At 42.3% G+C, this 23,195-nt stretch overlaps 1 non-coding gene across 1 annotated transcript; it reads left to right on the top strand.

Moving 5' to 3' along the window:
- The first annotated feature begins 7,104 nt into the window (after positions 1-7,104).
- Positions 7,105-7,207, top strand: LOC112428707 (U6 spliceosomal RNA). The gene has a single exon (XR_003020755.2). It is a non-coding gene; the product is annotated as a U6 spliceosomal RNA (small nuclear RNA).
- Positions 7,208-23,195: the final 15,988 nt, after the last annotated feature.

The raw sequence follows: 23,195 nt of genomic DNA, 5'->3' as shown, positions 1-23,195 counted from the left end.
TGTATTTTTAGTAGAGACAGGGTTTCACCACATTAGCCAGGATGGTCTTGATCTCCTGACCTCGTGATCCGCCCGCCACAGCCTCCCAAAGTGCTGGGATTACAGGCGTGAGCCACTGCGCCCGGCCGCTACATCTCCTTCTTGATTGTCATCATAGTTTCTCACAGGCCTCCGATGGGATCTCTGCATCCACATCTGGTCTTCTGTCCACAAGCTTTTCCACTGTGGGATTTTCTTGTCAAGACTGTGACACTCCTTCAGGTGCACTGGTTCTTTCTCTTTCCCCAACTCCCTCCATCCCTCTCTTCCTCCCTCTGTTGGTTCCTCAACTCTTACCTCTTTGCTTAATCGGAAGCGATGAGGGGGAGTAGATAGAGGAAAGCTTGACTGCTCTTTCAGCAACTCTGGGGGCCCAGGAAACATGCGGTGAGCTGTCCCTTTCTTCTCCAACTTTTTTCGTGGCCTGCTTGCTCTGTGTCTGCTGCTTGACACCTTGAAAGTATAAGAAGCCACTGTGGGTGATGCCCAACTCCTCCCTCCCTGCTTCATAGAAAGCAGACCATGGTTTCTATCATCTCCTCCTGGTCTTCAGTTTAACAGGGATATCATGCATTTCCCAGCAATGTCAATCCCCAGGACATAGTCCAAGATTAGTAGGCAATAGGGCTCATTCTCAGACACTCAAACTAGGATCTTTCTTGTTTCCTTTCCTATTGTTTTTCGACTTGTCAGCTCAGAGATTTTGTTTTTCATTTCCCTCTATATGGTGGGAAATGGGCAAGACAATTATTTTTCTAAGCCTATAATTTATGCCAGGACTGTAGCGTCTTTTGTTTCTTCTCTCTTTCTTGCTGTGGCTACACTTCCTGGGTAGGGTAGAAACCGTGGTGTAAATCAAATGGATAAGGTGGAGAAGGGCAATACAAAGAAGAGGAAAGCAAAGACATTTTGGAGACAAATTTATGGATCTTCCCAACATCATTCAGCCACAGAATCTCTGGAGATCTGTGCTCAAATTTCAGCTTCACTGCTTCACCTCCAGGCTCCAGCTCAACCCTGCTCCAGACCTGGGCTTCTGACATTAGAGAAGCAAAGTACAAGATGCATCAGACAGTGTACCCATCTGCAGGTTATCAGCGGCCCCCAGGAAACCCAGGTAGGGCACCTCCTTCAAAATTTTAGTTTTCCTATTTATCAGACAGGCATGTGTATCTCATGCATACACACATATGTTGGGGAGCATATGAGATGATGAGACTGTGGGGAAGGAGGTGGTGATCAGAGATAACTAAAAGAGCTCTGAACTCTTAATCAAAGGCTCTGAGGCCAAAAACCTGCTGTGTGACTTTTTTCCACTCATTGACACTTCTGTTCCTCAGTACATTTTTCTGAACTATGAAGGGAGATAGTAGGCTCACTTATCCACTTACTGCTTCAGTCATAAATTCAACATTTACTGGGCGTCCCCTGTATTCTATGCATTGTGCTAAGTGCTCTGTCACTATTGCAATTACTGCAGTTTCTTATAGATCACCTCTGACAACTGCAATGACAACCACCATGAGCTGGGCTCCTACGGGATGCCAGGCACTGTGCTAAGTGCTTCATCTATGTTATTGCATCCAATCCTTGGGAAGGGATTAATTCCATCTCTATTTTGCTGTTGAGAAAGAGAAAGTTTATGAGATTAAGGGACATAGTCAAGGTTTTCCAACTAGGAATAAGCATCAGTCAGGGTTTGGACTCCAGCCTTTCTGTTCCTGAAACAAATGAATAAAAAAGATTCACTGTCACAACATCATGTCCTTTGCAGCAGCATGGATGGAGCTAGAGGCACTTATTCTAAACAAATTAACACAGGAACAGAAAACCAAGTACCGCATGTTCTCACTTATAAGTGGGCGCTGAACATTGAGTTCTCATGGACACAAAAAAGGAAACAAAAGACACCAGGGCCTACTTGAGGGTGGAAGGTGGGAGGAGGGTGAGGATCAAAAAACTACCTATTGAGTACTATGCTTACTACTTGGGTGGTGAAATAATCTGTACACCAACCCCTTGCATCATGCCATTTATCTAGATAACAAACCTGCACATGTACCCCTGAGCCTAAAATAAAAGTTTAAAAAGTCACTATCTTCCAATGTCTCATATTCTTGTTTCTTCTGATTTAAACATGCTATGATTCTACATAGATTTGAATGCATTATATGCACATCCAGACACACACACAGAATATTTCATAAGTCACTTGTCGTTGCTATTTCAGAAATGAGTAAAATACTTAGGACAGTGGACACACAGGTGTGTCCTGTAAGTAAGGATGACTCTGTGAGGTCTTTGATCCAATATCTTACTTTCTGTAGTGCTCACAACCCCATTTCAGGGCTGGGTTCCCATAGATGGGCAAATATTTGGTCCAGCCTTTGTTGCAACTGCACAGCTACCTATAGAGAAGGAAGAGTTGCCCTCTCTTTTCTCCTCCCACATTTGAGTGTCTCTTTCCTGAGCTCATCTGGGGCACAGTAGGAATGCTGCCAGAAATGCTACCCAACTGCACCTTTGGGTGCTAAGAGTAGTTTCCCACGTATGATGGAAACTGGAGATAGGGCATTGACTGCTCTGGACTGGGTGGTAAGAAACAGGGCTCCTCCAATCCTCCTATTTGGTGAATTAATCCTTTTTGTTCAAAAGATGCCTCAGACAAACAGGAGCTGTCATTTTGGAACACAGGGATTCAGGAAACACTTGGGAAAGTACTTGCCAGAAATTGCTCTTGAGTGACTTTATCTCAAAGAATTGCTGAGGCTGAGCTGTTATCAAATTAAATGGCAGACCTCAACATATCCACGCTCCCAATAAACCACATTTATTACCTTACAAAAGTGACATTTTCTTTGACAGTGAAGTAGCATAGTTGTAAAGAAATAATTTTCCATAACATTGTTAGTCACTGGCATGCAAAGTCATTCTCTGGCATCAAACTCAAATGATGTCTTCAATGATGAGTATCATCATAAAAAGATGGACTGGGCTCTGATATTATGGAGGAGGTTGAAGCAAGAGGAAGGAGGAGAAAAAGCATTTTCTGCAATCCTTCTATGATAGGAACTGAGATGAGAATCTGAACGGAAGGCCACACTGTACGGAGACTTACTCCAAGCATCCATCCCCATTCTATCCAGTTGAAATGAATAGCAGGGAAGGAATAAAACCTAGATTACCTTTACTAAGGGGAATTGGAATGGGAAAAATATTTACAACAAGTATTAGGTTGATTGCAAAAGTAATTGCGCTTTTTACCATTGAAAGCAATGGCAAAAATCGCAGTTACTTTTGCATCAACCTAATACAAATTTAGCTGCACAGACAATGCACTTTTCTATTATCCTGTCCTCTCCCAGAAGATGCACAAAGGTAAGAAAGTCTGTACTACTTAACATTTGTGTAGCAGTTGAAATGTACAGTGTCTTTTCGTGAATTGACCTGTTTATGTCTCCCAATAGCCCTGTGAGTTAGAAATTATCATTCACGTCTTATAGAGAAGGGAATCGAAGCTCAGAGAAGGGAGTTAAATCCAATATTTTATAAAATCGGGGCTTGTGGAATCTAAAGTTTGGAAGGCACCTTCGAAGTGATCTAGTTGAAACTCTAGTCCAAATCAGTCTAATTTAGCTCAATTCCACTGGATTCGATAAACATTCATTTAGTACCTGGTTGTGCCTAACACTGTGTCAGACCCTGATATAAAAATAGGAATTGGTTCTGGTTTCTGTCCTGGAAGAGCATACTGGCAAGGGGGACAGCCTGGTAAACCACTTACTCTCACACTGTGAAGTAGATGATACCTGAAAGAGGTATGTGTGGTACAATCTAGGCAGGAGCCATTATTCACCTGGAAGGGTGGGTGCTGGGGAGAAGTAGTCTAGAGAGGTCCCAGGAGCTGAGCTCCTAAGGAGGAGGAACCTGTCTGTGGGACTGGGAAGGAAGGGCCGCTGGTCAGCAAGGCAGGACTGCGCAGGCAGAGGGAGCGGCATGGGCCCAGGACAAAGGGATGCTCAGAGGAGCCTGGCAGTCTGTGGGGCTAGCGTGTGGCTTTGTGGGAGAAGGAGTGGTGAGGAAGCTGGAAAGGGAAATCAAGATGGGAATCTGAAGGACGTTGAGGACCATGTTATGTAATTCAGGTTCTCTCCTCTAGGAAATAGGGACCCATCAAAGGCTTTTAAGCATAAGAGTACAGAAATGGTGATCATAATGATCCCAGGTAACATTTATTGAGCACTTACCACAGGCCAGACACTTTGCTAGATGCTTTACATGCAGCAGCACATTTAATTTTCTCCAAAACACTTTGAGGAAAGAACTGCTATGATCTCTGTCTTAAAACTGTGGAAACCAGGGGTTAGGGAGCTGAAGTAGCCTGTTGTGGCAGAGTCAGGCTCTCCAGCTGTGACAGGCTTAGATGGCTGTGTTTATCAGAACGATCACTAAAAGCACTGTGGAAGGTCAGCTTCAAAGGAGAAGGGGTTTATCCTGGCCCCAAATGTATGACTCAGGACTCATTGGGAGGCCCTCTGTTTCTGAGCTGGGGAAGCAAACGCTCCTGTCCTTCCACGTTTGTTCCCTTCCCCAGGAAGCTCAGGAGAGGAATGTGGCCCTAGTTACCCAAGCCATTTAGCTACTGCCTTCCGCCTGTCCCGACCATGTTTACCCCCTCTCCCTCCCACATTTGCACTCTTCATGAGTGACAGCTCTGAAACCCACCAGTGTTGGTTCAGTGGACTTTAGGGAAATCGAGGCTATTCAACCTAGAAAGTGGACAACAAGCATGGTAGGGGCTACCTGTGGTCCAAGATAGGTTTGGAAAGGCAGGATTAGCAGAGAACAACATACCATTTGCACCTTGCAGAGTGGGCCTCAGAAATATTCTGATTCCATGTCAATTAAATATGGGCAATCGTGAATATATGGGTTAAAGATATGAAAATGGCTGGACTGTAAATCAGTTTATTTAAATGCATTTTTGATAGCAGAATATAGGCATATCATTAGCTTGTAAATGTGTCTAATAAGCCTGTCTTCACTAATATGCTAGAAAGAGTCTAATTAACTCTTTTTTCCTCCAGTTAGACAGTCGTGTGAGAATCTCTGATCACAATTCCACACTATCTTTTTAGCATCAGCAAAGCAGCACTAAAACAGCCCCTGTGACATCTATAAAAATGCTAGTTTATAATTAGGACGATCTTGGCTTGAACAATAATGTTGCAATTTGCAGTGATGGCTTCTGTTTCCCTTTCATTTTAATGTATTAGTCTACAATGCTCTGGAGATTTCTGGACAGACTAGCTTGTTTCCATTTCCAAAATTGCTAGCATTATATGCTTTAGGTTAAGGAAGAAGCAGCTGCGATTTGGTGGGAGTTTTTTGGGGGGAGTGGGAGGAATGTAAAGGCAAAAGAAATACTAATGAGAAAAGCCAAGTATAACATCACCCATTTATTTCGTAACCCATCATCTGATGTGAGAGCCATGTTGTGGAGCCATAGGAATCCCCAAACAACAGAACCCTTGTGTTTCCCAGTGTTCTCCAGTACAGGGGTGGTTAGCCTCTTTCCATCAGGCTCCCAGAGGCCTGCACAAATCTGCCATGGATTCCACCAAGGAAATTCAAGAAGGTGGACCTTTTTGCTCTTTCAAGCTTATAATTCTTTGCAGAGTCAATTTAGATATTGAGACAAAATGCCCACATCGCTATCAGAACCACATCACTAAGCCTGCCATGTCTCTTTTGTCATGCCTGGAACACATTTGTCCTTGTTGCCTAAAGCTAGAGTTCTTAACACGGGAAAAGAACAGCCCAAGGATAGGCTTCAGGAAATGTGTGGATACCCTGAAATCGAATGTAATGCTAAATGAACATCAGAATTCTCTGCAGAAGATTTTACCCACATCAAAATGCGTGTTACACCATTGAAGAAACTGACTGAGGAGACCTTAGGTGGGATTTGGGAATCTGTGTTTTTTTAAAAGAAACTCCCTGGTACTTTTGATAATATATCTTTAACTGGGGAGAATGTTCATGACTTTTATCAGAACCTCAAAAAAATCTGTGACCCCAAGAAATTTAAGAACCCCTTGTATGAAGTTTGGCATACTAGGTGCTTTTTAGTCTGACCTCATCTTTCTTTTTCAACACTGTTCTCCTATTGGGGGATTGAGGGACCTAATAAATAGCACCATTCTTTCCTAACTGACAATTTAGAAATAAATTAGTAAGGTAGAAAGGAGATGAACATATTACCTTATTTTCTAAGTGGCTAATTGCAATGGACTGAACATTTTCAACAAACACATATGTTGAAATCCTAACTCCCAATGTGATAGTATCAGTAGGTAAGGTCTTTGGGAGGTAATCAGGTCATAAGGGTGGAGACTTTACAAATGAAATTGATGCCTTTATGAAAGGGACCATAGAGAGCTCATTCGCCCTCTTTCTGCCATGTGAGGATTCAAGAAGTCAGCAGCATGCAACCTGGTAGAGAGTCCTCAGTAGAACTAACCATGCTGAAATCCTGATCTCAGATTTCCAGCCTGCAGAACTGTGAGAAATAAAGATCTGTTGTTTAAAAGCCATTCAGTCTATGTTACTTTGTTATAGCAGCCTGAACTAAGACATTAATATTGAAGAAGGTGGCATATAACTTCAGGCTAGTAGGGTAATTAATACTGAAACCACAAGTTTCTACCCACCTAGCCTCAGGTAGTGCTGGATGTAGGAGCAGAACCTGCTCCTGAAAGCTATGACATGGGGGAGCAGGGCAGCTCCTGTGTTGTCCCCAGGCAGCTGACTCCAAAGAGGAGGAAGGGCAGGTGCTGGAAAGCACAGGCTAAACTTCTTCCCTAAACTGCACTGGGGTAGAATGAATGAAGGGATAAAGAGAGGCCAGGACTGTTACTCTAACGGAGCTCTGTCTACATGGAGGCAAGCATCAGGAACAGTGATTACTCCTTGACTAAAATTTTCCATTATTTCTTAATAGGTCATGTGTTTCCCTGACTCTGTATCCTGTTTAACACCTATCCTGTCTGAAATGCCCTTTCAGTGCTTATTTCAGCAGCACATATACTAAAATAGGAACGATATAGAGAAGATTAGCATGGCCCCTGTTCAAGGATGCAATGCCCTCTCAATCATCATCATTTATCTGAATTTCATGTATCCTTGAAAACCAGGTGGAGTTTGACTTCCTCAGTTGAGTCTTCTCTGACTGCTGCTGTGGGTAAACGTTCCCTGTACCAGGAGCAGTCTGCTTGGAGTCCCCACAGCAGTTCTCCAAAGCCTGATTGACACCGACGTTACCTGCAGGAGAGTTTACCCACACCAAAACCTTGGCCTCACTCTTGGAGAATCTGATCAGATCTTGAGGGGGGTTTAAGAATCTGTATTTTTAAAACATCTCCCAGGATAGTTCTAATAATCTGCCTCATCCAGAAACCACCGTCCAGTCATTATTTGCATGACCCTTTTGACACTCACAGCCCTGGCTGCAAGAGGGGAGAAATGCGTCTCACAAAGTAAAAGGGTTACAAAAAGGTGCATAGGATATAGAGCACAGGGGAGCTTAGTTAGGATGGGCATCATGGAAAAGAGGCTTAAACATGGGTGAGGAGACAGTGGTGCCAATTGTGGGAAAGTAGTGGGGATAACCTCCAGCAATTTCTCTGCAGCCAAAAGAGACCTCAGATGTCAAGAGGGCATAAGAGAATTATATGACCATTATCTGTAAAGGAGTATGATCATAATACCTTTGTGTGGGTGAATTAAGTAAACAAAGTATACAAAGTATATAATGCACCTAGCATAGTTCCCAAAATATAGAAGATACGGCAGTCCCTCTTTATTCATGGTTTCACTTTTTGTGGTTTCAGTTACCTGTGGTCAACTGCAGTTTAAAAATATTAAATAAAAAATTCCAGAAGCAAACTATTTGTAAGTTTAAAATTGCATGCTGTCCTCTGTACCATGATGAAATATTGCTCCATGCCACCTGGGACATGAGCGATCCTTTTTTCCAGTGTATATATGCTTTGTGTGATACCTGCCCATCATGATATAGGAATAAGCAGTGTATATAGGGTTAGTACAATCTGCAGCTTTAAGCATCCACTAGGGGTCTTTGAACTTATTCTTTGCTGATATTGGGGGACTACTGTACAGTGAATACAACTTGGAATGTCATTGTAACCCAGATTTAATTTTGTGCCTATAATACTTGCCTGTGGAAAGAAAATGGGACAAGTAATAACAAAATCACACATGGACAGAAGAAACACTGATATTCTCATTTTGTTCATATATTGATTTTTGCTGACTTCCATTAGTTCATTGTGCTTTCTTTTAGCTTTTTGAGCATATTTAAAACAGTTGTTTTAAACTCTGTCTATAAGTCAAATGTCTGTGATTCTTCAAAGATGATTTCTGCCAATTTATTTTCTTCCTTTGAACAAGGTATGTTTTCCTGTTTCTCTGTATGCCTTGTAATTTTTGTTGAAAATTGGTTATTTGGAAAAACAGCTCTGTGGATCTATGGTCTGTAGTCTCTTGCAGCTTTCATGAGCAGCCCTGCCACTTCTCACTTAAGTTCCAAGCAGGGTGAGACAGAGAACCATCCTTCATGGAGCTCCCAGATATGTTGGAACATTGCAATTCAGGTCTTCTCTGCTCTTCTGATTCAAAGAAGGGAATGGGGAACTGGGTTGCCCCTCCTCCAGGCCCAGTGTACCATGCTAGGGAGGGTGTAGGAGAAGGGCAAGTGAATCACCATGAATTTGCCTCATATTTTGAATGTAGCTTTTCCTTGATTAAATGTTTGCTTGGTTGCTGTAGACTTTTGACTGTTTTCAGAGCTCCTGTAAGGTTATTTTAGCCAGTTTCTGTTTGTTCTTTGATGTTTCCCTGAGGAAATGAGGGATGGACTATCCTAGTCCACCATTTTTATATCAGTCCTTCTTGGTCATCCCTTTTAGTTTTCTATCTTTCAGGATGTCACTACTATTTTTCAAAAAACATTAGGATTACAGACATAATATTTTAAAGAATAATACAATTATTGAATTGATGGAACAAGAATGGACTTCAGAAACCATTTTGCCCAAATCTTTTTTTCTTTTTCTTTGGTGAGGAAGTGAAGGCTTCCTTCTGGAAAGGGAAAGAGACTTTTCTGAAGTCACACAATCGTGAGTGGCAGATGGGAGCCTCAAACCAAGATTTTCTAACTGAATGTCCAGTGGGATCAGCGTAAGAAATACGTGTGACCCTGGAGAGTGTCCAGTAGGCAGGATTTAGCGATGCAGCCAGGATTTAATGATGCTAGCACTGCTTTCATCCTGTGTGCCTTGTGCCCTTCCCCATCCTGCACACCCTTTTCCTCTTCTGGGACAGTAGCGATCATTTCCAGTTCTTCATGTTAATTAAAGCAGTGCTGACATGGCTGCTCAGACAGGAAGTGCTGCAGCTGTGTTTCTCTTCTCTTCTTACAGGTATTGCCTTTGGAAGTTCCCCAGCAACTGTCTGAGAGTGCTGCTGATATTAGGGAAGACAGAGTGGAGAGTGATCCTGCACCATTATCTCAGGACATGCAGACTTTCATCAGGTGACTGTTGTAGCTAATGGGCCCAAAGGCTTTAAAGCTTCATAGAACCTGAGATAGAGATTGGAGAGGTCCTTTTAGAAAGCTGTTCAGGTGACCTAAAAAGTTGATTTAAGAACATTTTTCACTGACGTTATTTTCCCCCAAAATTATATGTTCTATATCTTGCTTTTGCACTCACTTCATTATCAATAGTAGTATTAGTGAAAGTGGTGGCAGTAGTAGCAATAGCAGTAATGCTTCTTGGCTGTGCAGTAGATGTTGTGAGGGTCAGTAGTCCTGGGAAATCTTACAAAACTAAAGACCTGTTCTTCCAAAAAGTATAGATACAAATAAACATACGATTATGAGACTGCAAGAATTTTACAAGCCTCCTAAAATCTAGACCTCAGATTGAGACACCCCTGTGGACAGATGATACCATTAGCTTATTTGCCATGCTGTTGTGGATAAGCCAGTTTGTCTGGTTTCTATTTTCGCACATGTTAAAATGGGAATAGATAGTGTATTCATAGTTGGAGAGAACAAGATTAACAGCAGAGGACTAGGCCTGGTGTAGCATCAGCCTGGAGTAAGCAGCTGTAGGACACAGGAAAAAAGGAGAAACAGAACCTGAATATGAGGGGATCCTGCAAGAAGGCAGGTGACAGGCAACAGGCTGGCATGAGAGAGGCCCACCCTCAGGAATCAGCAGAGGATGGGGAGATTAGCAGATTCCAGTAGGCAGGATATTTGAGAAGTAGACAATTTTTTAGTTTCTAGCTGAAAGACCAGTAGTCAGCACCGGGTAGATTTGAATACCTGGTAGTTAGTCAATGAGTAGCAGGAAGTGAATTCCTAGGCTGGGAATCAGGGACAGAACTGCCATCCCTGGGGAGGTAACCCAGGGCAACAGAGCAAGAGGAAGTGAAATGTAGCCAAGGCCTGGGAGAAATAGGCACCAAGAACCATCTAGCCACAAGAAATGGAACTCATATTGGGGCTGAGACATGGGACAAAGCAGGCCACCCATAGAAACCAGACAGATGAAAGACAGGCACCAGCGGTTTACAAAAGGATACAATTAGTCAGTATAGATATTAAAATGTCAGACCTCAATATTAATCAAGTAACCGCAAATTAAAACATGATACCATATTTTGCTTATTAAACTAGTAGCAGTTTTTTAAGCTAAAGGACCATTCATATTAGTTAGGGTAAGTTAGTTAGTAAGAAAATGGGTACACACTGAATGCTGAGCACTTTGATGGGTGCAATTTTTCCTAATTTGGAAAAAAAGCCAAAAACTTGCACAGATTTTGGCTCAATGTTTTCACTCTGAGAAATTTATACAGACAAACGTTTAAGAATGTGCACATACATTTAGCTACAAGAATGCTAATTGCAGAGAAATCAGATGTCCAACAACAAGCAACTGGTTAATGAATTATACAATATCCATATATTGGCAGATAATGAATAAGTATAGCTGATGATGTATAATTATATTTATTGGCATGGAAAGATGTTCATGATACATCGCTAAAGAAAAGAATCTGGTCACAAATGGGTATATTTGGTATGTTCCTGACACATAGTATACTCTTAATAAAAATGTGATTTATTGATATAGGAAGAAGAACATAGGCCAAAATGTCAACAATTATTACCTCTGGTTAGTAGATAATGGACATTTTTTTCTTGTCTTTTCTTTTACCTATTTTCTTACTTTTCCACCAATGAGCAAGCATTATTCGTATAACACAGAAAAAGTAAAAGTTACTTTTTAAAAGTACAGATTATTAACTGAATGCCTCCTTTACCAGCAGTCCAGGGAATATTAACAAGCATGCCCTGATCTGCAAGTCAGGCTTAGATGACCTCCCCAAAGCCTAGGCTGCAAGACCCCTAGGCCGAGAGGCAGGCATCGTGGGTCTGTGCTCCTCCCATCCTGCTCCCCTCTCCAGGCTCCACCACTCTATAAAAAGCTAAGTCACTGTCAGACCAGTGGTCCGATCCCAAACGCCAGGCCTCATTTAGAGGAGCCTTTCTCAAGCACCTTATATTTGTTAATTACATAAATACCAAATACTGAAAGCTCCACAAGGACAGAGTAGGTCTGTCTTGTCTGTTGTATTATCTTCAGTGTCTACAGCACAGTGCTTGGCACATAACAGAAGCTTGATAGAAAGTAGAGTAACTGATATAGTATAAATGTTTTTAAATAAGGTGAAGAAAGAGGAAAGGAAATAAAACTAGATTCCATGAGTGAGTACCCTATATATGCCAGGCACTATTTTAGGAATTTTTCATGACACGAGAGTTAGTATAGACCAGTGGTCAAAGACGCAAGCTCTGATACTCAGGATGCCTCGGGTTGAGTCTTGGTTCTACTGACTACCTCGGTGACTCTGAGAAAGCTGCTTAACTCTCTAAGCCTACATTTTCTCGTAAGTAAAATGGAAACATCGTGCCCAGACTCCAAGACATGGCCTCCAATAAGCCATGCCTTCTGGTATTACTGCCCTGGTACAGTTTCCGCCCACCTTCCCACTCTGCTGGCCTGTGACCCAGTTGAATAAACAGAAGGAAACTAAATGTGATCTTCTGGGAATTCAGAACCTAGGCATTAAAAGGCTTGATAGACACTGCCTTTGTGCTTTTGGGGACCCTTAGCTGCCTTGTAAGAAGTCTATCCTGGAGACACCATGATGTGAAAAGGCCACGAGGAGAGGTAAAGCCCTGAGACCATGTGGAGAGAGGGACCCAGTCTTTCCAACATTTCCACTGAGCCCATGTGACTTCAGTCCTAACTGCATCTGATTGCACCACATAAGAGACCCCAAGAAAGGCCAGCAGAAGAACCCCAGCTGAGCCCCATCAACTCACAGAACTATGTGAGATCAAAAAATTGTTATTTTAAGTCATCAAATTTTGGAGTGGATTATAACACAAGAACAATAGCTTTTACTTTGTAGATAAAATACGATCATGCACATAAAGCACCTGCGTCCATTAATTATTTGGTCTTTGCAAACAATTCTGCAAAGTGGGAATCGACTTTTCCATTTTCATGATGAGGAGTCTGAAATAGAAGGGAGAAGTAGAGGACGGGCATGGTGGCTCCTACTTGGAACCCAAGCACTTTTTTGTTCCAGCTATGCAGGATGCTGAGGCAGGAGGATGACCTGAGCCTGGGAGGTCCAGGCTTCAGTGAGCAATGCTTGCACCACTGCACTCCAGCCTGAGCGAGACTCTATCTCAAAAAAAAAAAAAAAGTGCTGGGGGAGGGTTAGAGACAGTATTATTCAAGGGACCAAGTCAATCTCGCTCTGAAAACATATTTTTCTTACTTCATAGCCATCTCTCTAGAAAAAGAGAAGTAGCAACTTGCCCCAAAGTCTTAGGAACCCAAGTCTATTTTTCCACATCAAATCATTTTAGTAATAAATAACAAGAGGAATGAAGGCTATGTGAACTGAAGAGTGTGCTCTCAAGATGGAGCTGGTTGCTGTGGAGATAGCTGTGATATCTCAAGCTGATGATGATTTCAGCTGGGGAAATGAGCCGCAGGAGTGGATGCACCAGGAAGCACCAACGCTCTTTCTCCTAATGCAATACAATGAGGGAAGTTAAACTACAAATGAATGAAAATAGGGATGGAGTATTTTCTAAAGATAATGCTTCCCGGCATCTCCACAGCGTTCTAAAGGACACCATCAGCTGGCAGAATGAGAACAGCAGTAAGTGCCATTCAGTGTTAATTACATTTAAATGTAAATCTAAAGGCATCGGGCACAGACAAGTCATTTTTAATAACATTTCATCCTGGGCTATTAAAATTTGTATTTGTCATCATCTAATTGATTTGTGTCCATTTCAATTATTTGTTTTCTTTATGCTCGTCACTTCCCCGGGCCAGTGGGAACAGGCAGCTAGGAACTTTCATTTCCTCCCTCCACTGTGTTCATTCTCATCAACACCTGCCATCCCGAATATCTGATAACGTACCTTTTCAAAGTAGTTCACCTCCTGCCTGCTCCCTGACCAGAGAAACTAGCTTTGTGTGATGCTAAGCAATCCCTCAGCCCTTCTCAACCCAACTCAAAAACCATCCTAGGAAGGCTACCTGGAGGAACTTTTTTAGTATATTTCACCTAACCGGTGAACATGTCTATTTTGTCTTATTAGGTATCTACAAGCTCTTTAGGCAAAGGTGTGCTGACTGCCTTTTATCTCAGCCATTTCTCATAATGTACCCATCCCCACAACACACACACCCTACAGCACTGCTGTCAACTCAGTGCTAGCTCCTCTCATCAAAAGTTGCCCATCATGTATCCCATTCTTTCAAGTCTCCTACAAGGGGACAAGGGTGATAATGGATTAATTAATTAATAAAATAAAGCACTGCTAATGTGTTAGTTTTCTCATGCACGACCCTGGCCAGATAACAATATACTGTAAATTAAATAAAAATGCACATATCGGCCAAGGATCACCTGAAGTCAGGAGTTCAAGACCAGCCTGGCCAACGTGGCAAAACCCTGTCTGTACTAAAAATACAAAAATTAGCCAGACATGGTGGCAGGCGCCTGTAATCCCAGTTACTCAGGAGGCTGAGGCAGGAGTATCGCTTCAACCTGGAGGCTGAGGCAGGAGAATCGCTTAAACCTGGTGGGGGGGCGAAGGTTGCAATGAGCCGAGATCACACCACTTCACTCCAGCCTGGGCGAAGAAGTGAAACTCAGTCAAAAAAAAAAATAAAAGTTTATGTCTCCTTAAGACAAAAACGGAGTTAATGGAGAAAGTAAGGAACAATATGTCCAACTAGAAGGGTAGATAATTTGAAATAGGGACACTTTTCTGGACCCTTAAATCATATTAGGAAATCAGTTGCCTATTTTGCCCAGGCCTTTGAATACCAGGTTTGAAATAACTTTGTTTTGTAGATCTGGTGGTGGTGAATGTTGTAATTGAGTTCTCTAGGGCTCCCAACCCACCGTCCATATAATAAAAGGCAGATGGGAGATGTTATTCAGTTGACATGGGGCTTCGGGACAAGTACAAGGTAGAGGCAGCAGCAGAGGCAGAAAGGAGGAAAGTTTTCCCTCCCATATTCGAGTGTGCTTGCATTTCCCCCCTCACACTCCCCCAGACCATCCTTCATTCGCAGACAACGTGCTCATGCCTTTGAATGCCTCCATCTCTATGCATGCTGCTTTTTCCACAGCAGTATGAATCAGAACAGACATGGCTTCCAAAGAGCCAAAGGGAATGGCATTCACCCATCACTGCAGGGACAGGCACTGGAGGCTCCAGCAGTTGACAATATGTTTGTAACAGATCACTGGGCAATTTTCCAGTCTGATACTTCCACTCTGCCTGTGTCCTCCAAAGCACAAGGTATCAGGAAAGTTGGCAGTCTAGTGTGACGAAGGCTTTGAAACACAACCCCCATTACACACCGCACGCTGGAAGGCATCCAAGCTGCAGTACCCCGTTGAATTCATTTGCAAGTCTCTGAGTCCCAGGTTAATTGTACCAAACAATGGCCCTGACCCATCAGTACAAAAAGACAACTGGCAGGCTCGCAAGCGTCTGTTCATTTAACTCACCTCTCTAAGTGTCAAGGTACTTACACAGGCATGTGCGCAGGTGGTGGGCACACGAATACATGACGGCCGATGCATATTAACACATATGTGTACCTTTATAGATAGCTACCTGCACATGTACACATATATTCACACACACACATGCACACACACGAACCAAACTAAATAAATCATCCATCAGACTGGCTCTTAAGCCAACTGGACTTGGCCTTAGTGTGCTCCCAGAGCCAGAGTGCAGCTCTGCAATGCTCTGAGAAGGAAACATATTCTAGCCACTGATAGTTACCTGAGCCTAAATTCCATTCCCAAGTACAGCCTCTCCACTTAGCTTTGAAAGTCAGCAAGTTCACGTCCCAGCCATGAAACAAGGTTTTTCACAGCTGCCTAACCGGGCACATGCCTGACCTGTCCGTGAGGCTGTGGCCCCTCCTACCCCACTTCAGGGAGAGGCCAGAGGTCCCACCCTAGCTCCCTCTGCTCTGCAGCTCTGCTTCCTGTCCCTTAGCTCTCCCATCCCCTGACTCTCATTGGTCACTCGGCTAATGAGCATCTGTCCACTCTTGCATCCCCTCCTGTTATTCCAGGTATAGGTCCAGCTGGCAAAGCTGCCATACACTAACTTGGTGAGGCTGCCAAATGCCTATTCACACACACCTGAAGGCTTCTGGCTGTGCCACCACCACACATAAACTGTGCCACACATAAACTAGTGTAGCAGGAGAGCGAGGAGCTTAAGAACAAGGACATTAGGGAGAAACTGATGTGGATTTGAATCACCACTATTTAGCTATGTGTCCTTAGACATGCTCTCTGACCTTCAGTTTCCTCAGCTATCAAAGCTGGATGAATAAAACCTACCTTCAGCTTCCTCAACTTCCTCAAGAATCCTTATAAGATTATTGTGAGGCTTAAGTATGTCATGAGCTTAGCCCTGTTCCAGGTATTAAGGGGTCAATAAGTGTTGAACATCACCACTAACATCTTCGTCATCATTGTTCTCATCATCACTTCATGCTCTTCAGCAGGAGAAAGTACTGTGTCCTCATCATGACCCTTGTGTTGGCGCCTACCACTTGTTCGTTTTTGTCCTGCAACCTCAGCTCTCCCAAGTAGCGACACAAAAGTTAAGAACTTTTTTTTGCAAAGTTTTCTCTTTCTTTCTTTCTTTCTTTCTTTCTTTCTTTCTTTCTTTCTTTCTTTCTTTCTTTCTTTCTTTCTTTCTTTCTTTCTTTCTTTCTTTCTTCCTTCCTTCCTTCCTTCCTTCCTTCCTTCCTTCCTTCCTTCCTTCCTTCCTCCCTCCCTCCCTCCCTCCCTCCCTCCCTCCCTCCCTCTCCTTCCTTCCTTCCTTCCTTCCTTCCTTCCTTCCTTCCTTCCTTCCTTCCTTCCTTCCTTCCTTCCTTCCTTCCTTCCTTCCTTTCTTTTTCTTTCTTTTTTTCTTTTTGCTTTGCATTGTTGGTTTAGGGGAAAGAGAATGAAAATTTAGTAAGAAGCAGCTACACCCCAGGTACTTTATATAGAGTTAAAAGCTTGGAAATGTCCCCACAAAGCCTAGATTGCCTCTGCATGTATAACTTCGTGAGAAAGGGTTGTCTGGGTGAGAGGATGGTGCATTCATCTCTGAGGGGAGAAGGAGTTCAACTCTCGTATATGTTGGAAGTGGTGGGAGCAGCAAAGCTCATTGCAAAGAAGGAGGACCCAGCCCCAAGCCTGGTCAGGAAGGTGGAAGGTAGAGTTGTAAGGACCCCAGCATCGCCGTCAGAATGTTAATTCTGTGTCAGCATGCAGCCTGTCTAGGGGCCCCAGGACACATGTTAACCCACAGAGGGGTATCTGGCTCCAGGTGAGAAGAAGGATAAGATAGGGGAAAACAATTTCCCTTCTTAGAAGATGAATTTATCTCTTCAGACACAGTGTCTGGCACAGAGAATGCTGCCCAAGAGAATAGTAATATTGGATTTATTGTGCAATTATGATGTGCCAAGCGTTTTTCTAAATACATGCAAATTAACTTAATCCTCACAATGGTTCTGTGAGACAAAGACTTATTATTACCATTCTATAGATGAGGAAACTAAACACAGTGAAGTTATTTCCAGCACAAAGTCCCACAACTAGCAAACTTCAGAGCTAGGATTTGAGCCCTGGAGTCTGGCTCAGGGGCCTTCACTAAAAACCATCATGGAACCAGGTGTGGTGGCTCAGGCCTGTATTCCCAGGAATTTGGGAGGCCGAGGCAGGAGGATCACAAGGTCAGGAGTTTGAGACCAGCCTGGCAAACATGGTGAAACCCCGTCTCTACCAAAAATATAAAAATTAGCCGGGCATGGTGGCGCACGCCTGTAATCCCAGCTACTCAGGAGGCTGAGGCAGGAGAATTGCTTGAACCCAGGAGGCACAGGTTGCAGTGATCTGAGATCATGCCACTGCACTTCAGCCTGGGCAACAGAGTGAGACTCCATCTCATGGGGGGAAAACAAAACAAAACAACAACAAAAAACCACGCCCCATCATGGAAGCAAGCTGCTGCAGAAAAATAGCTAGGGATACTCAACAGTAGGTCCAGGCAACAGCAGTTGGTATGGGGCTGACTTTCTGGGCAGAAGCAATAGCACCTTCTCAACCATAGTGACCAAGTGACCACATGGAGCATGGATAACTAAAACAGTTTGTGGAATCTGAGAGAACATTTTCCCTCACCCTCACCTAGAAGGGCAGACCTCAATTTCCATTAGCCTGACATTAGCAACCAGCTGAGGGTAAGAGGAGGAAGGCATCCTGAATAGGAAGTAACAGGGCAAACTGATTATGCCTTGGATGTGCCCCCAGGCAGGTTTGATCTAGCACAGGGGTCCTAAACTATTGCCTGTCTGCAGTTAATTCTGGTCCAACACCTATTTTTGTAAATAAAAGTGGGACACAGCTATGCCCATTTAGTCACCCATTCTCTGTGCCTGCTTTTGCACTCACTACCACGTTGAAGCTGAATAATTGGGACAGAGTCTGTGTGGTCTGCAAAGCCTAAAATACCTACAAACTGGCCCTTTACAGAAAAAAAAAAAAAAAAGAAAGAAAGAAAGAAAGAAAGAAAAAAAAGAAAACCCTGACTTCTAGTTCAAAGAAATACTTGCTCTTTAACATTTTATCATTCAACCTTCCTAGGCCAGGGCATTATTTTTTTATTTTCCTTGTTTTGCAGATGGAAAAATCTGGGGCCGTGAGAAGTTAGGCAATTTATTCAAAGTTTTATGTGTCAAAGTTCTATGCATCAGATTTAGGACCCAGATTTCTTGACTCCAAAGGCCATTTTCCTTCAACGTCATCATTTCACAAGAGGTTTTTTCCCTGTATGTAGACAGCATAGAAGCCTCTAGTTCTCCTCTAAACTTACAAAGTCCCAAGGAACAGGAAAGGTAGTAAGTTATATATGCATGCATCCAGATACATAGTTCTGTCTTTCACGTTCTGTTTCCAAAAACTCCAAAAACACTGGGCTGGGCATGGTGGTTCACACCTATAATCCCAGCACTTTGGGAGGCCAAGGTGGGTGGATCACTTGAGGTCAGGAGTTTGAGACCGGCCTGGTTAACATGGTGAAACTTTATCTCTACTAAAAATACAAAAATTAGCCGGGTGCAGTGGTGGGGACCTATAATCCCAGCTACTTGGGAGGCCGAGGCAGGAGAATTGCTTGAACCCAGGAGACAGAAGTTGCAGCGAGCTAAGGTCATGCCACTGTACTCCAGCCTGGGTGACAGAGTAAGATTCTGTCTGAAGAAAAAAGAAGGACACTGATGTCATTTATGCCAAATTACCTGTACTTCACATGTATACATGTATATATGAAGACCTCAGGCTTCTAACTTCAAATTCGTGACTGTTTTTGAACCTAGAGAAGAGTTGAGATCACAAAGCAATCAACTGGCCCACAATCTACTGAAAGACAGTATCTGCGGGGAAGGAGGAAATTCAGGCACATGTTCACCTTAGGGTAGACACATGGTAAGAAGAATTCTGCTGCAATAGCTGGCCAATTGGTGAGAGCTGAATGCTGGCTGGTGACACAGTGTGATCCCTAGGGCCTGCAGAAATTAGAGGAGTCTGCACTCTCTTGCAATCTTGTTCTGCATGAACCCTATCAGGCACTCACAGAATTGATCAGAGGAGTCCTAAGAAGTGTCTATTGTGTGCAGACTTCGGTGAGAGGAGGAGTAGCCACAGAGAGTGGCAAGATAGTTCCTTAGATCTTTTTCCTTTATCTCTCCTACAGAACAAAAGTCTTAATCTGTGGGGAGAAGCACAATAAGTATTTCTGGCCTTGGGGCATTAATGAATACTCATTTCAGCTTGGAAAAGGAAACAAGGAAGAAAATTATACTCCTGGGGAGAATTTTGACAGACATTACCTTAGTAAAATGATCAATTTAGTAAAATGATACACTACCTGTATATGTATTGCCATCAAGTACCCCTAATATACTGAGAAGAGCACTTCACATCTGTGGCAACCTTCCAATAATGCATAACCTCAGTTTAATCATAAGGAAATACCAGACAAACCCAACTGAGGGACATTCTAAACAGTCACTGACCAGTAACCTTTAAGAGTGTCAAAGTCACGGAAAAAAAAGGTAAGCCTGAGCTACCGTCATAGATTGGAGCAGACTATAAGACATGATAATTAAATGCAGTGTAGAGTCCAAATAGGATCCTAGAACAGAGAAAAGGATGTTAAATACATTCTGTGCTTTATTTAATAGTACTACACTAAGGTTAGTTTTATAGATTTTACAAATATTTAAGATATTCACATTAGGGGAAGCTGGATAAAGGGTATATGAGAAATTTCCATACTATATTTTGCAATTCTATTATAAATTTAAAATATTATTTTCAATTAAAACATAATTATCAAAAAAGTATATGTGAGTTGAATTTTACTTTATCACTGATTGCCATTAGAATACCAGAAACCTGTTATTTAATTCTGATTGCTCTTTAAGGTACTGACTATAACATGTTAGTTTTCCACATCTCTATCATTCTGGCAATTGTGTCATTGTCTGTAAACAAACACATAATTTTACTAGTACAACATGTTTGAAAGAGTCTTGCATTGGTATTTTTCAAATAAATGATATCTTTTGCAAACTTGAGTCTCTTCTAATGTATACATTTTATAAATTTAATTATTTCATATCAGGTCACATGAGTTAATGAGTAGCTACCAAACTGAACATACTATGCATGCTCACACTTCAGTATGAAGGTGAATCACCTTTGTCTTTGCTATTTCTTCTGCTGAAATGTTCTTGTCCCATTCTCTATCAGTTCTCATTATTCAAAATGCAGCTCAAATGGTCTACTTTTTTCATTTCGTACATTCAGAGTGTGATGTCTTTAACAGCTGTAATTTTCAGAATATTGAAAAGCTGGTGCATCATAGGCATTTACTCTGAGGACTGACATTTGCCAAAAACATCCAGTTTGACCATATTGGTACACACTTGAATATCAGCCCTTCTTGATCAATTTCACATTCCATTCGCTCTTGCAATGTATATAGTGCTTTAAAGCATGTCTATCTTTATTGGCTTGTGAGATCTTTAGTAGTTTCCTCATCTTTGTGTATCCTCAATGCATTTAGCAGTGTCTTTTACCGAACCCTTGCTTGAAGGGTCCACAGAGACTGAGTGACAGAGCTGGAAATTGAACACCCATTTTTACGAGAGTGCATAGTATGTTCCTATGACTGCAAATCTCATACTGTTTGTACTGTGTCTCTCCTCTATCTTGTACCAGTTAGGATGTGTTTTACTCCAAGGTCAACAGTGGCTTTGACACTGAAGAACTGTGTGATCTAACATCACAATAATTCTGGATATGGATAATACCAGGTTTATTGTTGAACATCAACATATCATCAAGAACCCAGGCTCATGTCTCTCTCATCTCTTTCTCATCTCTGTCATCCTCGACGTGTTGGCTTTTTTTTTTTTTTTTTTTTTTTTTGAGACAGAGTCTTGCTCTGTCACCCAGGCTGGAGTGCAGTGGTGCTATCTCAGCTCACTACACCCTCCACCTCTTGGGTTTGAGCTATTCTCATAACTCAGCCTTCTGAGTAGCTGGGATTACAGGTGTGCCCCACCACTCTGGCTAATTTTTTTTTTTTTTAAAGTAGAGACAGAGTTTCTCCATTTGGCCAGGCTGGTCTCGAACTCCTGGCCCACCTCAGCCTCCCAAAGTGCTAGGATTACAGGTGTGAGCCAGCACACCCAGCCTGGCTTTTTGTCCTTAGGTTTGTTGCCGAATAGTTGCAAAATGGATCCAAAGTACCAGAGTTATCCATAATAGCATCTTGCACAGAAACAAAAGGTACACAAAAGAGAATCTTTGCAACTCATGGGACTTTCCTTTATGTTTCACTGTCCAGAAGGGGTCACATACACAACCCTAGACCAATCACTGGAAATAAGAAATGAAATGTCTGTAATTAACTTAGTTCAGTCACAGTTCCTTCCCTGGAGCTGGGGTAGAGACCTACATTCCCAGAGCATGTTTTCTCTGTGTTATACCTGAGCAAACTTGGGATTCTATTAGCAAAAAGGAGGAGAGAATGACTTTTGGAAAGGCAACTAATGTCTACCACATGTGCGATCCTGAATTATTCCTTATTTTTATACATATTTATATTGTCCGTTTATATTAATTACTATCCTGATAGCAGGAGTCAAGTCTTAGACTTTCTTTGAATTCTCCACAGAGCTTGGTTCAGAGATGAGCACAAGAAACATTTGTTGATTGGTTGGAGAAAAAAAAAATCACAGTCTAAAGTCAAAGAGTTGAAGTCCCAGTCATTCACATTGCCTTCCTATTTCTATGCCAGCCTTAGATGGGTCCCTTTGGTGCACTTGCAGAGGATGCCAAGTTGGAAGAAGGGCACCAGGAATTGTGTGTGGCAATATTCAGTTCATTGGCTGGGCATGCACATGTGCCAAATTATACACCAGGCAGGCATTGGGACACCTGTTTTGACAAAGCATGTCTATTATGGGATTTGTATAGCTACTAATGCCAGCAGCAGAGTTCTCCACATTCATCATGCTGTGTCTCATCTCCATATTTTTGCTCATGTGACCCCCTTTTCCTGGAATACTTTTCCCTCTCCCACCACTCTTTCACCTGGTTAAACCTGCTTATAATTTAAAACCCTCCTAAAGAGTCTTTCTTCTCGGATTCTTCCCAGCTGGCTGGGTTTAGGGCTTCCTCTTCTGTGGTTCTGGGTGAGTATCTTAATGATTATACTTAATAGTATTATATTTCATATATGAGGAGACTTTAATATTTTCATGGAAAATGTCATTACAAGATAAAAATAATAAATATAAATTTTATTTCTCAGCATAAACTCCACCAAGGTTAAGACATTTTGTAAGCAATGAGACCAGCCACTTAGTTCATCCCTAAAGAAGTGAGGGTCCTAGGAATTTAACCAGGTCAATGAAGGCTTTTTTACATTATTAACTGAAATAAATGCTCTTTAAATATTATTTAAGATTAGGAAATAATAGAAAGTCAGAAAAATCCAAATCAGAACTGTAAGGTGATTGCCTAATGATTTTCTATCAAAACTCCCATAAAATTGCCCATGTTTGATGAGAAGAATGCGCGGGAGCATTATCATGGTGGAGAAAGACTCTGCTGAGGCTTTGCTGGGCATTTTTCTTTTTTAAATTTATTTTATTTTGTTTTATTTTATTTTGAGACAGGATCTCATCCTATCGCCAAGGCTGGAGTGCAGTGGCATGATCTCAGCTCACTACAGTCTCAATCTCCCAGGTTCAAGCGATCCTTCTGCTTCAGTCTCCCAAGTAGCTGGGACTACAGGCATGCACCACCACTCAGACTAACATTTTTCTGCTAAAACTTTGGCTAACTTTGTCAAAACA

The sequence above is a fragment of the Macaca nemestrina genome, chromosome 1 (assembly GCF_043159975.1).
Source record: "Macaca nemestrina isolate mMacNem1 chromosome 1, mMacNem.hap1, whole genome shotgun sequence".
In the NCBI taxonomy this organism is placed as follows: Eukaryota; Metazoa; Chordata; class Mammalia; order Primates; family Cercopithecidae; genus Macaca; species Macaca nemestrina.
This window is presented reverse-complemented; position numbering and strand designations above follow the sequence as displayed.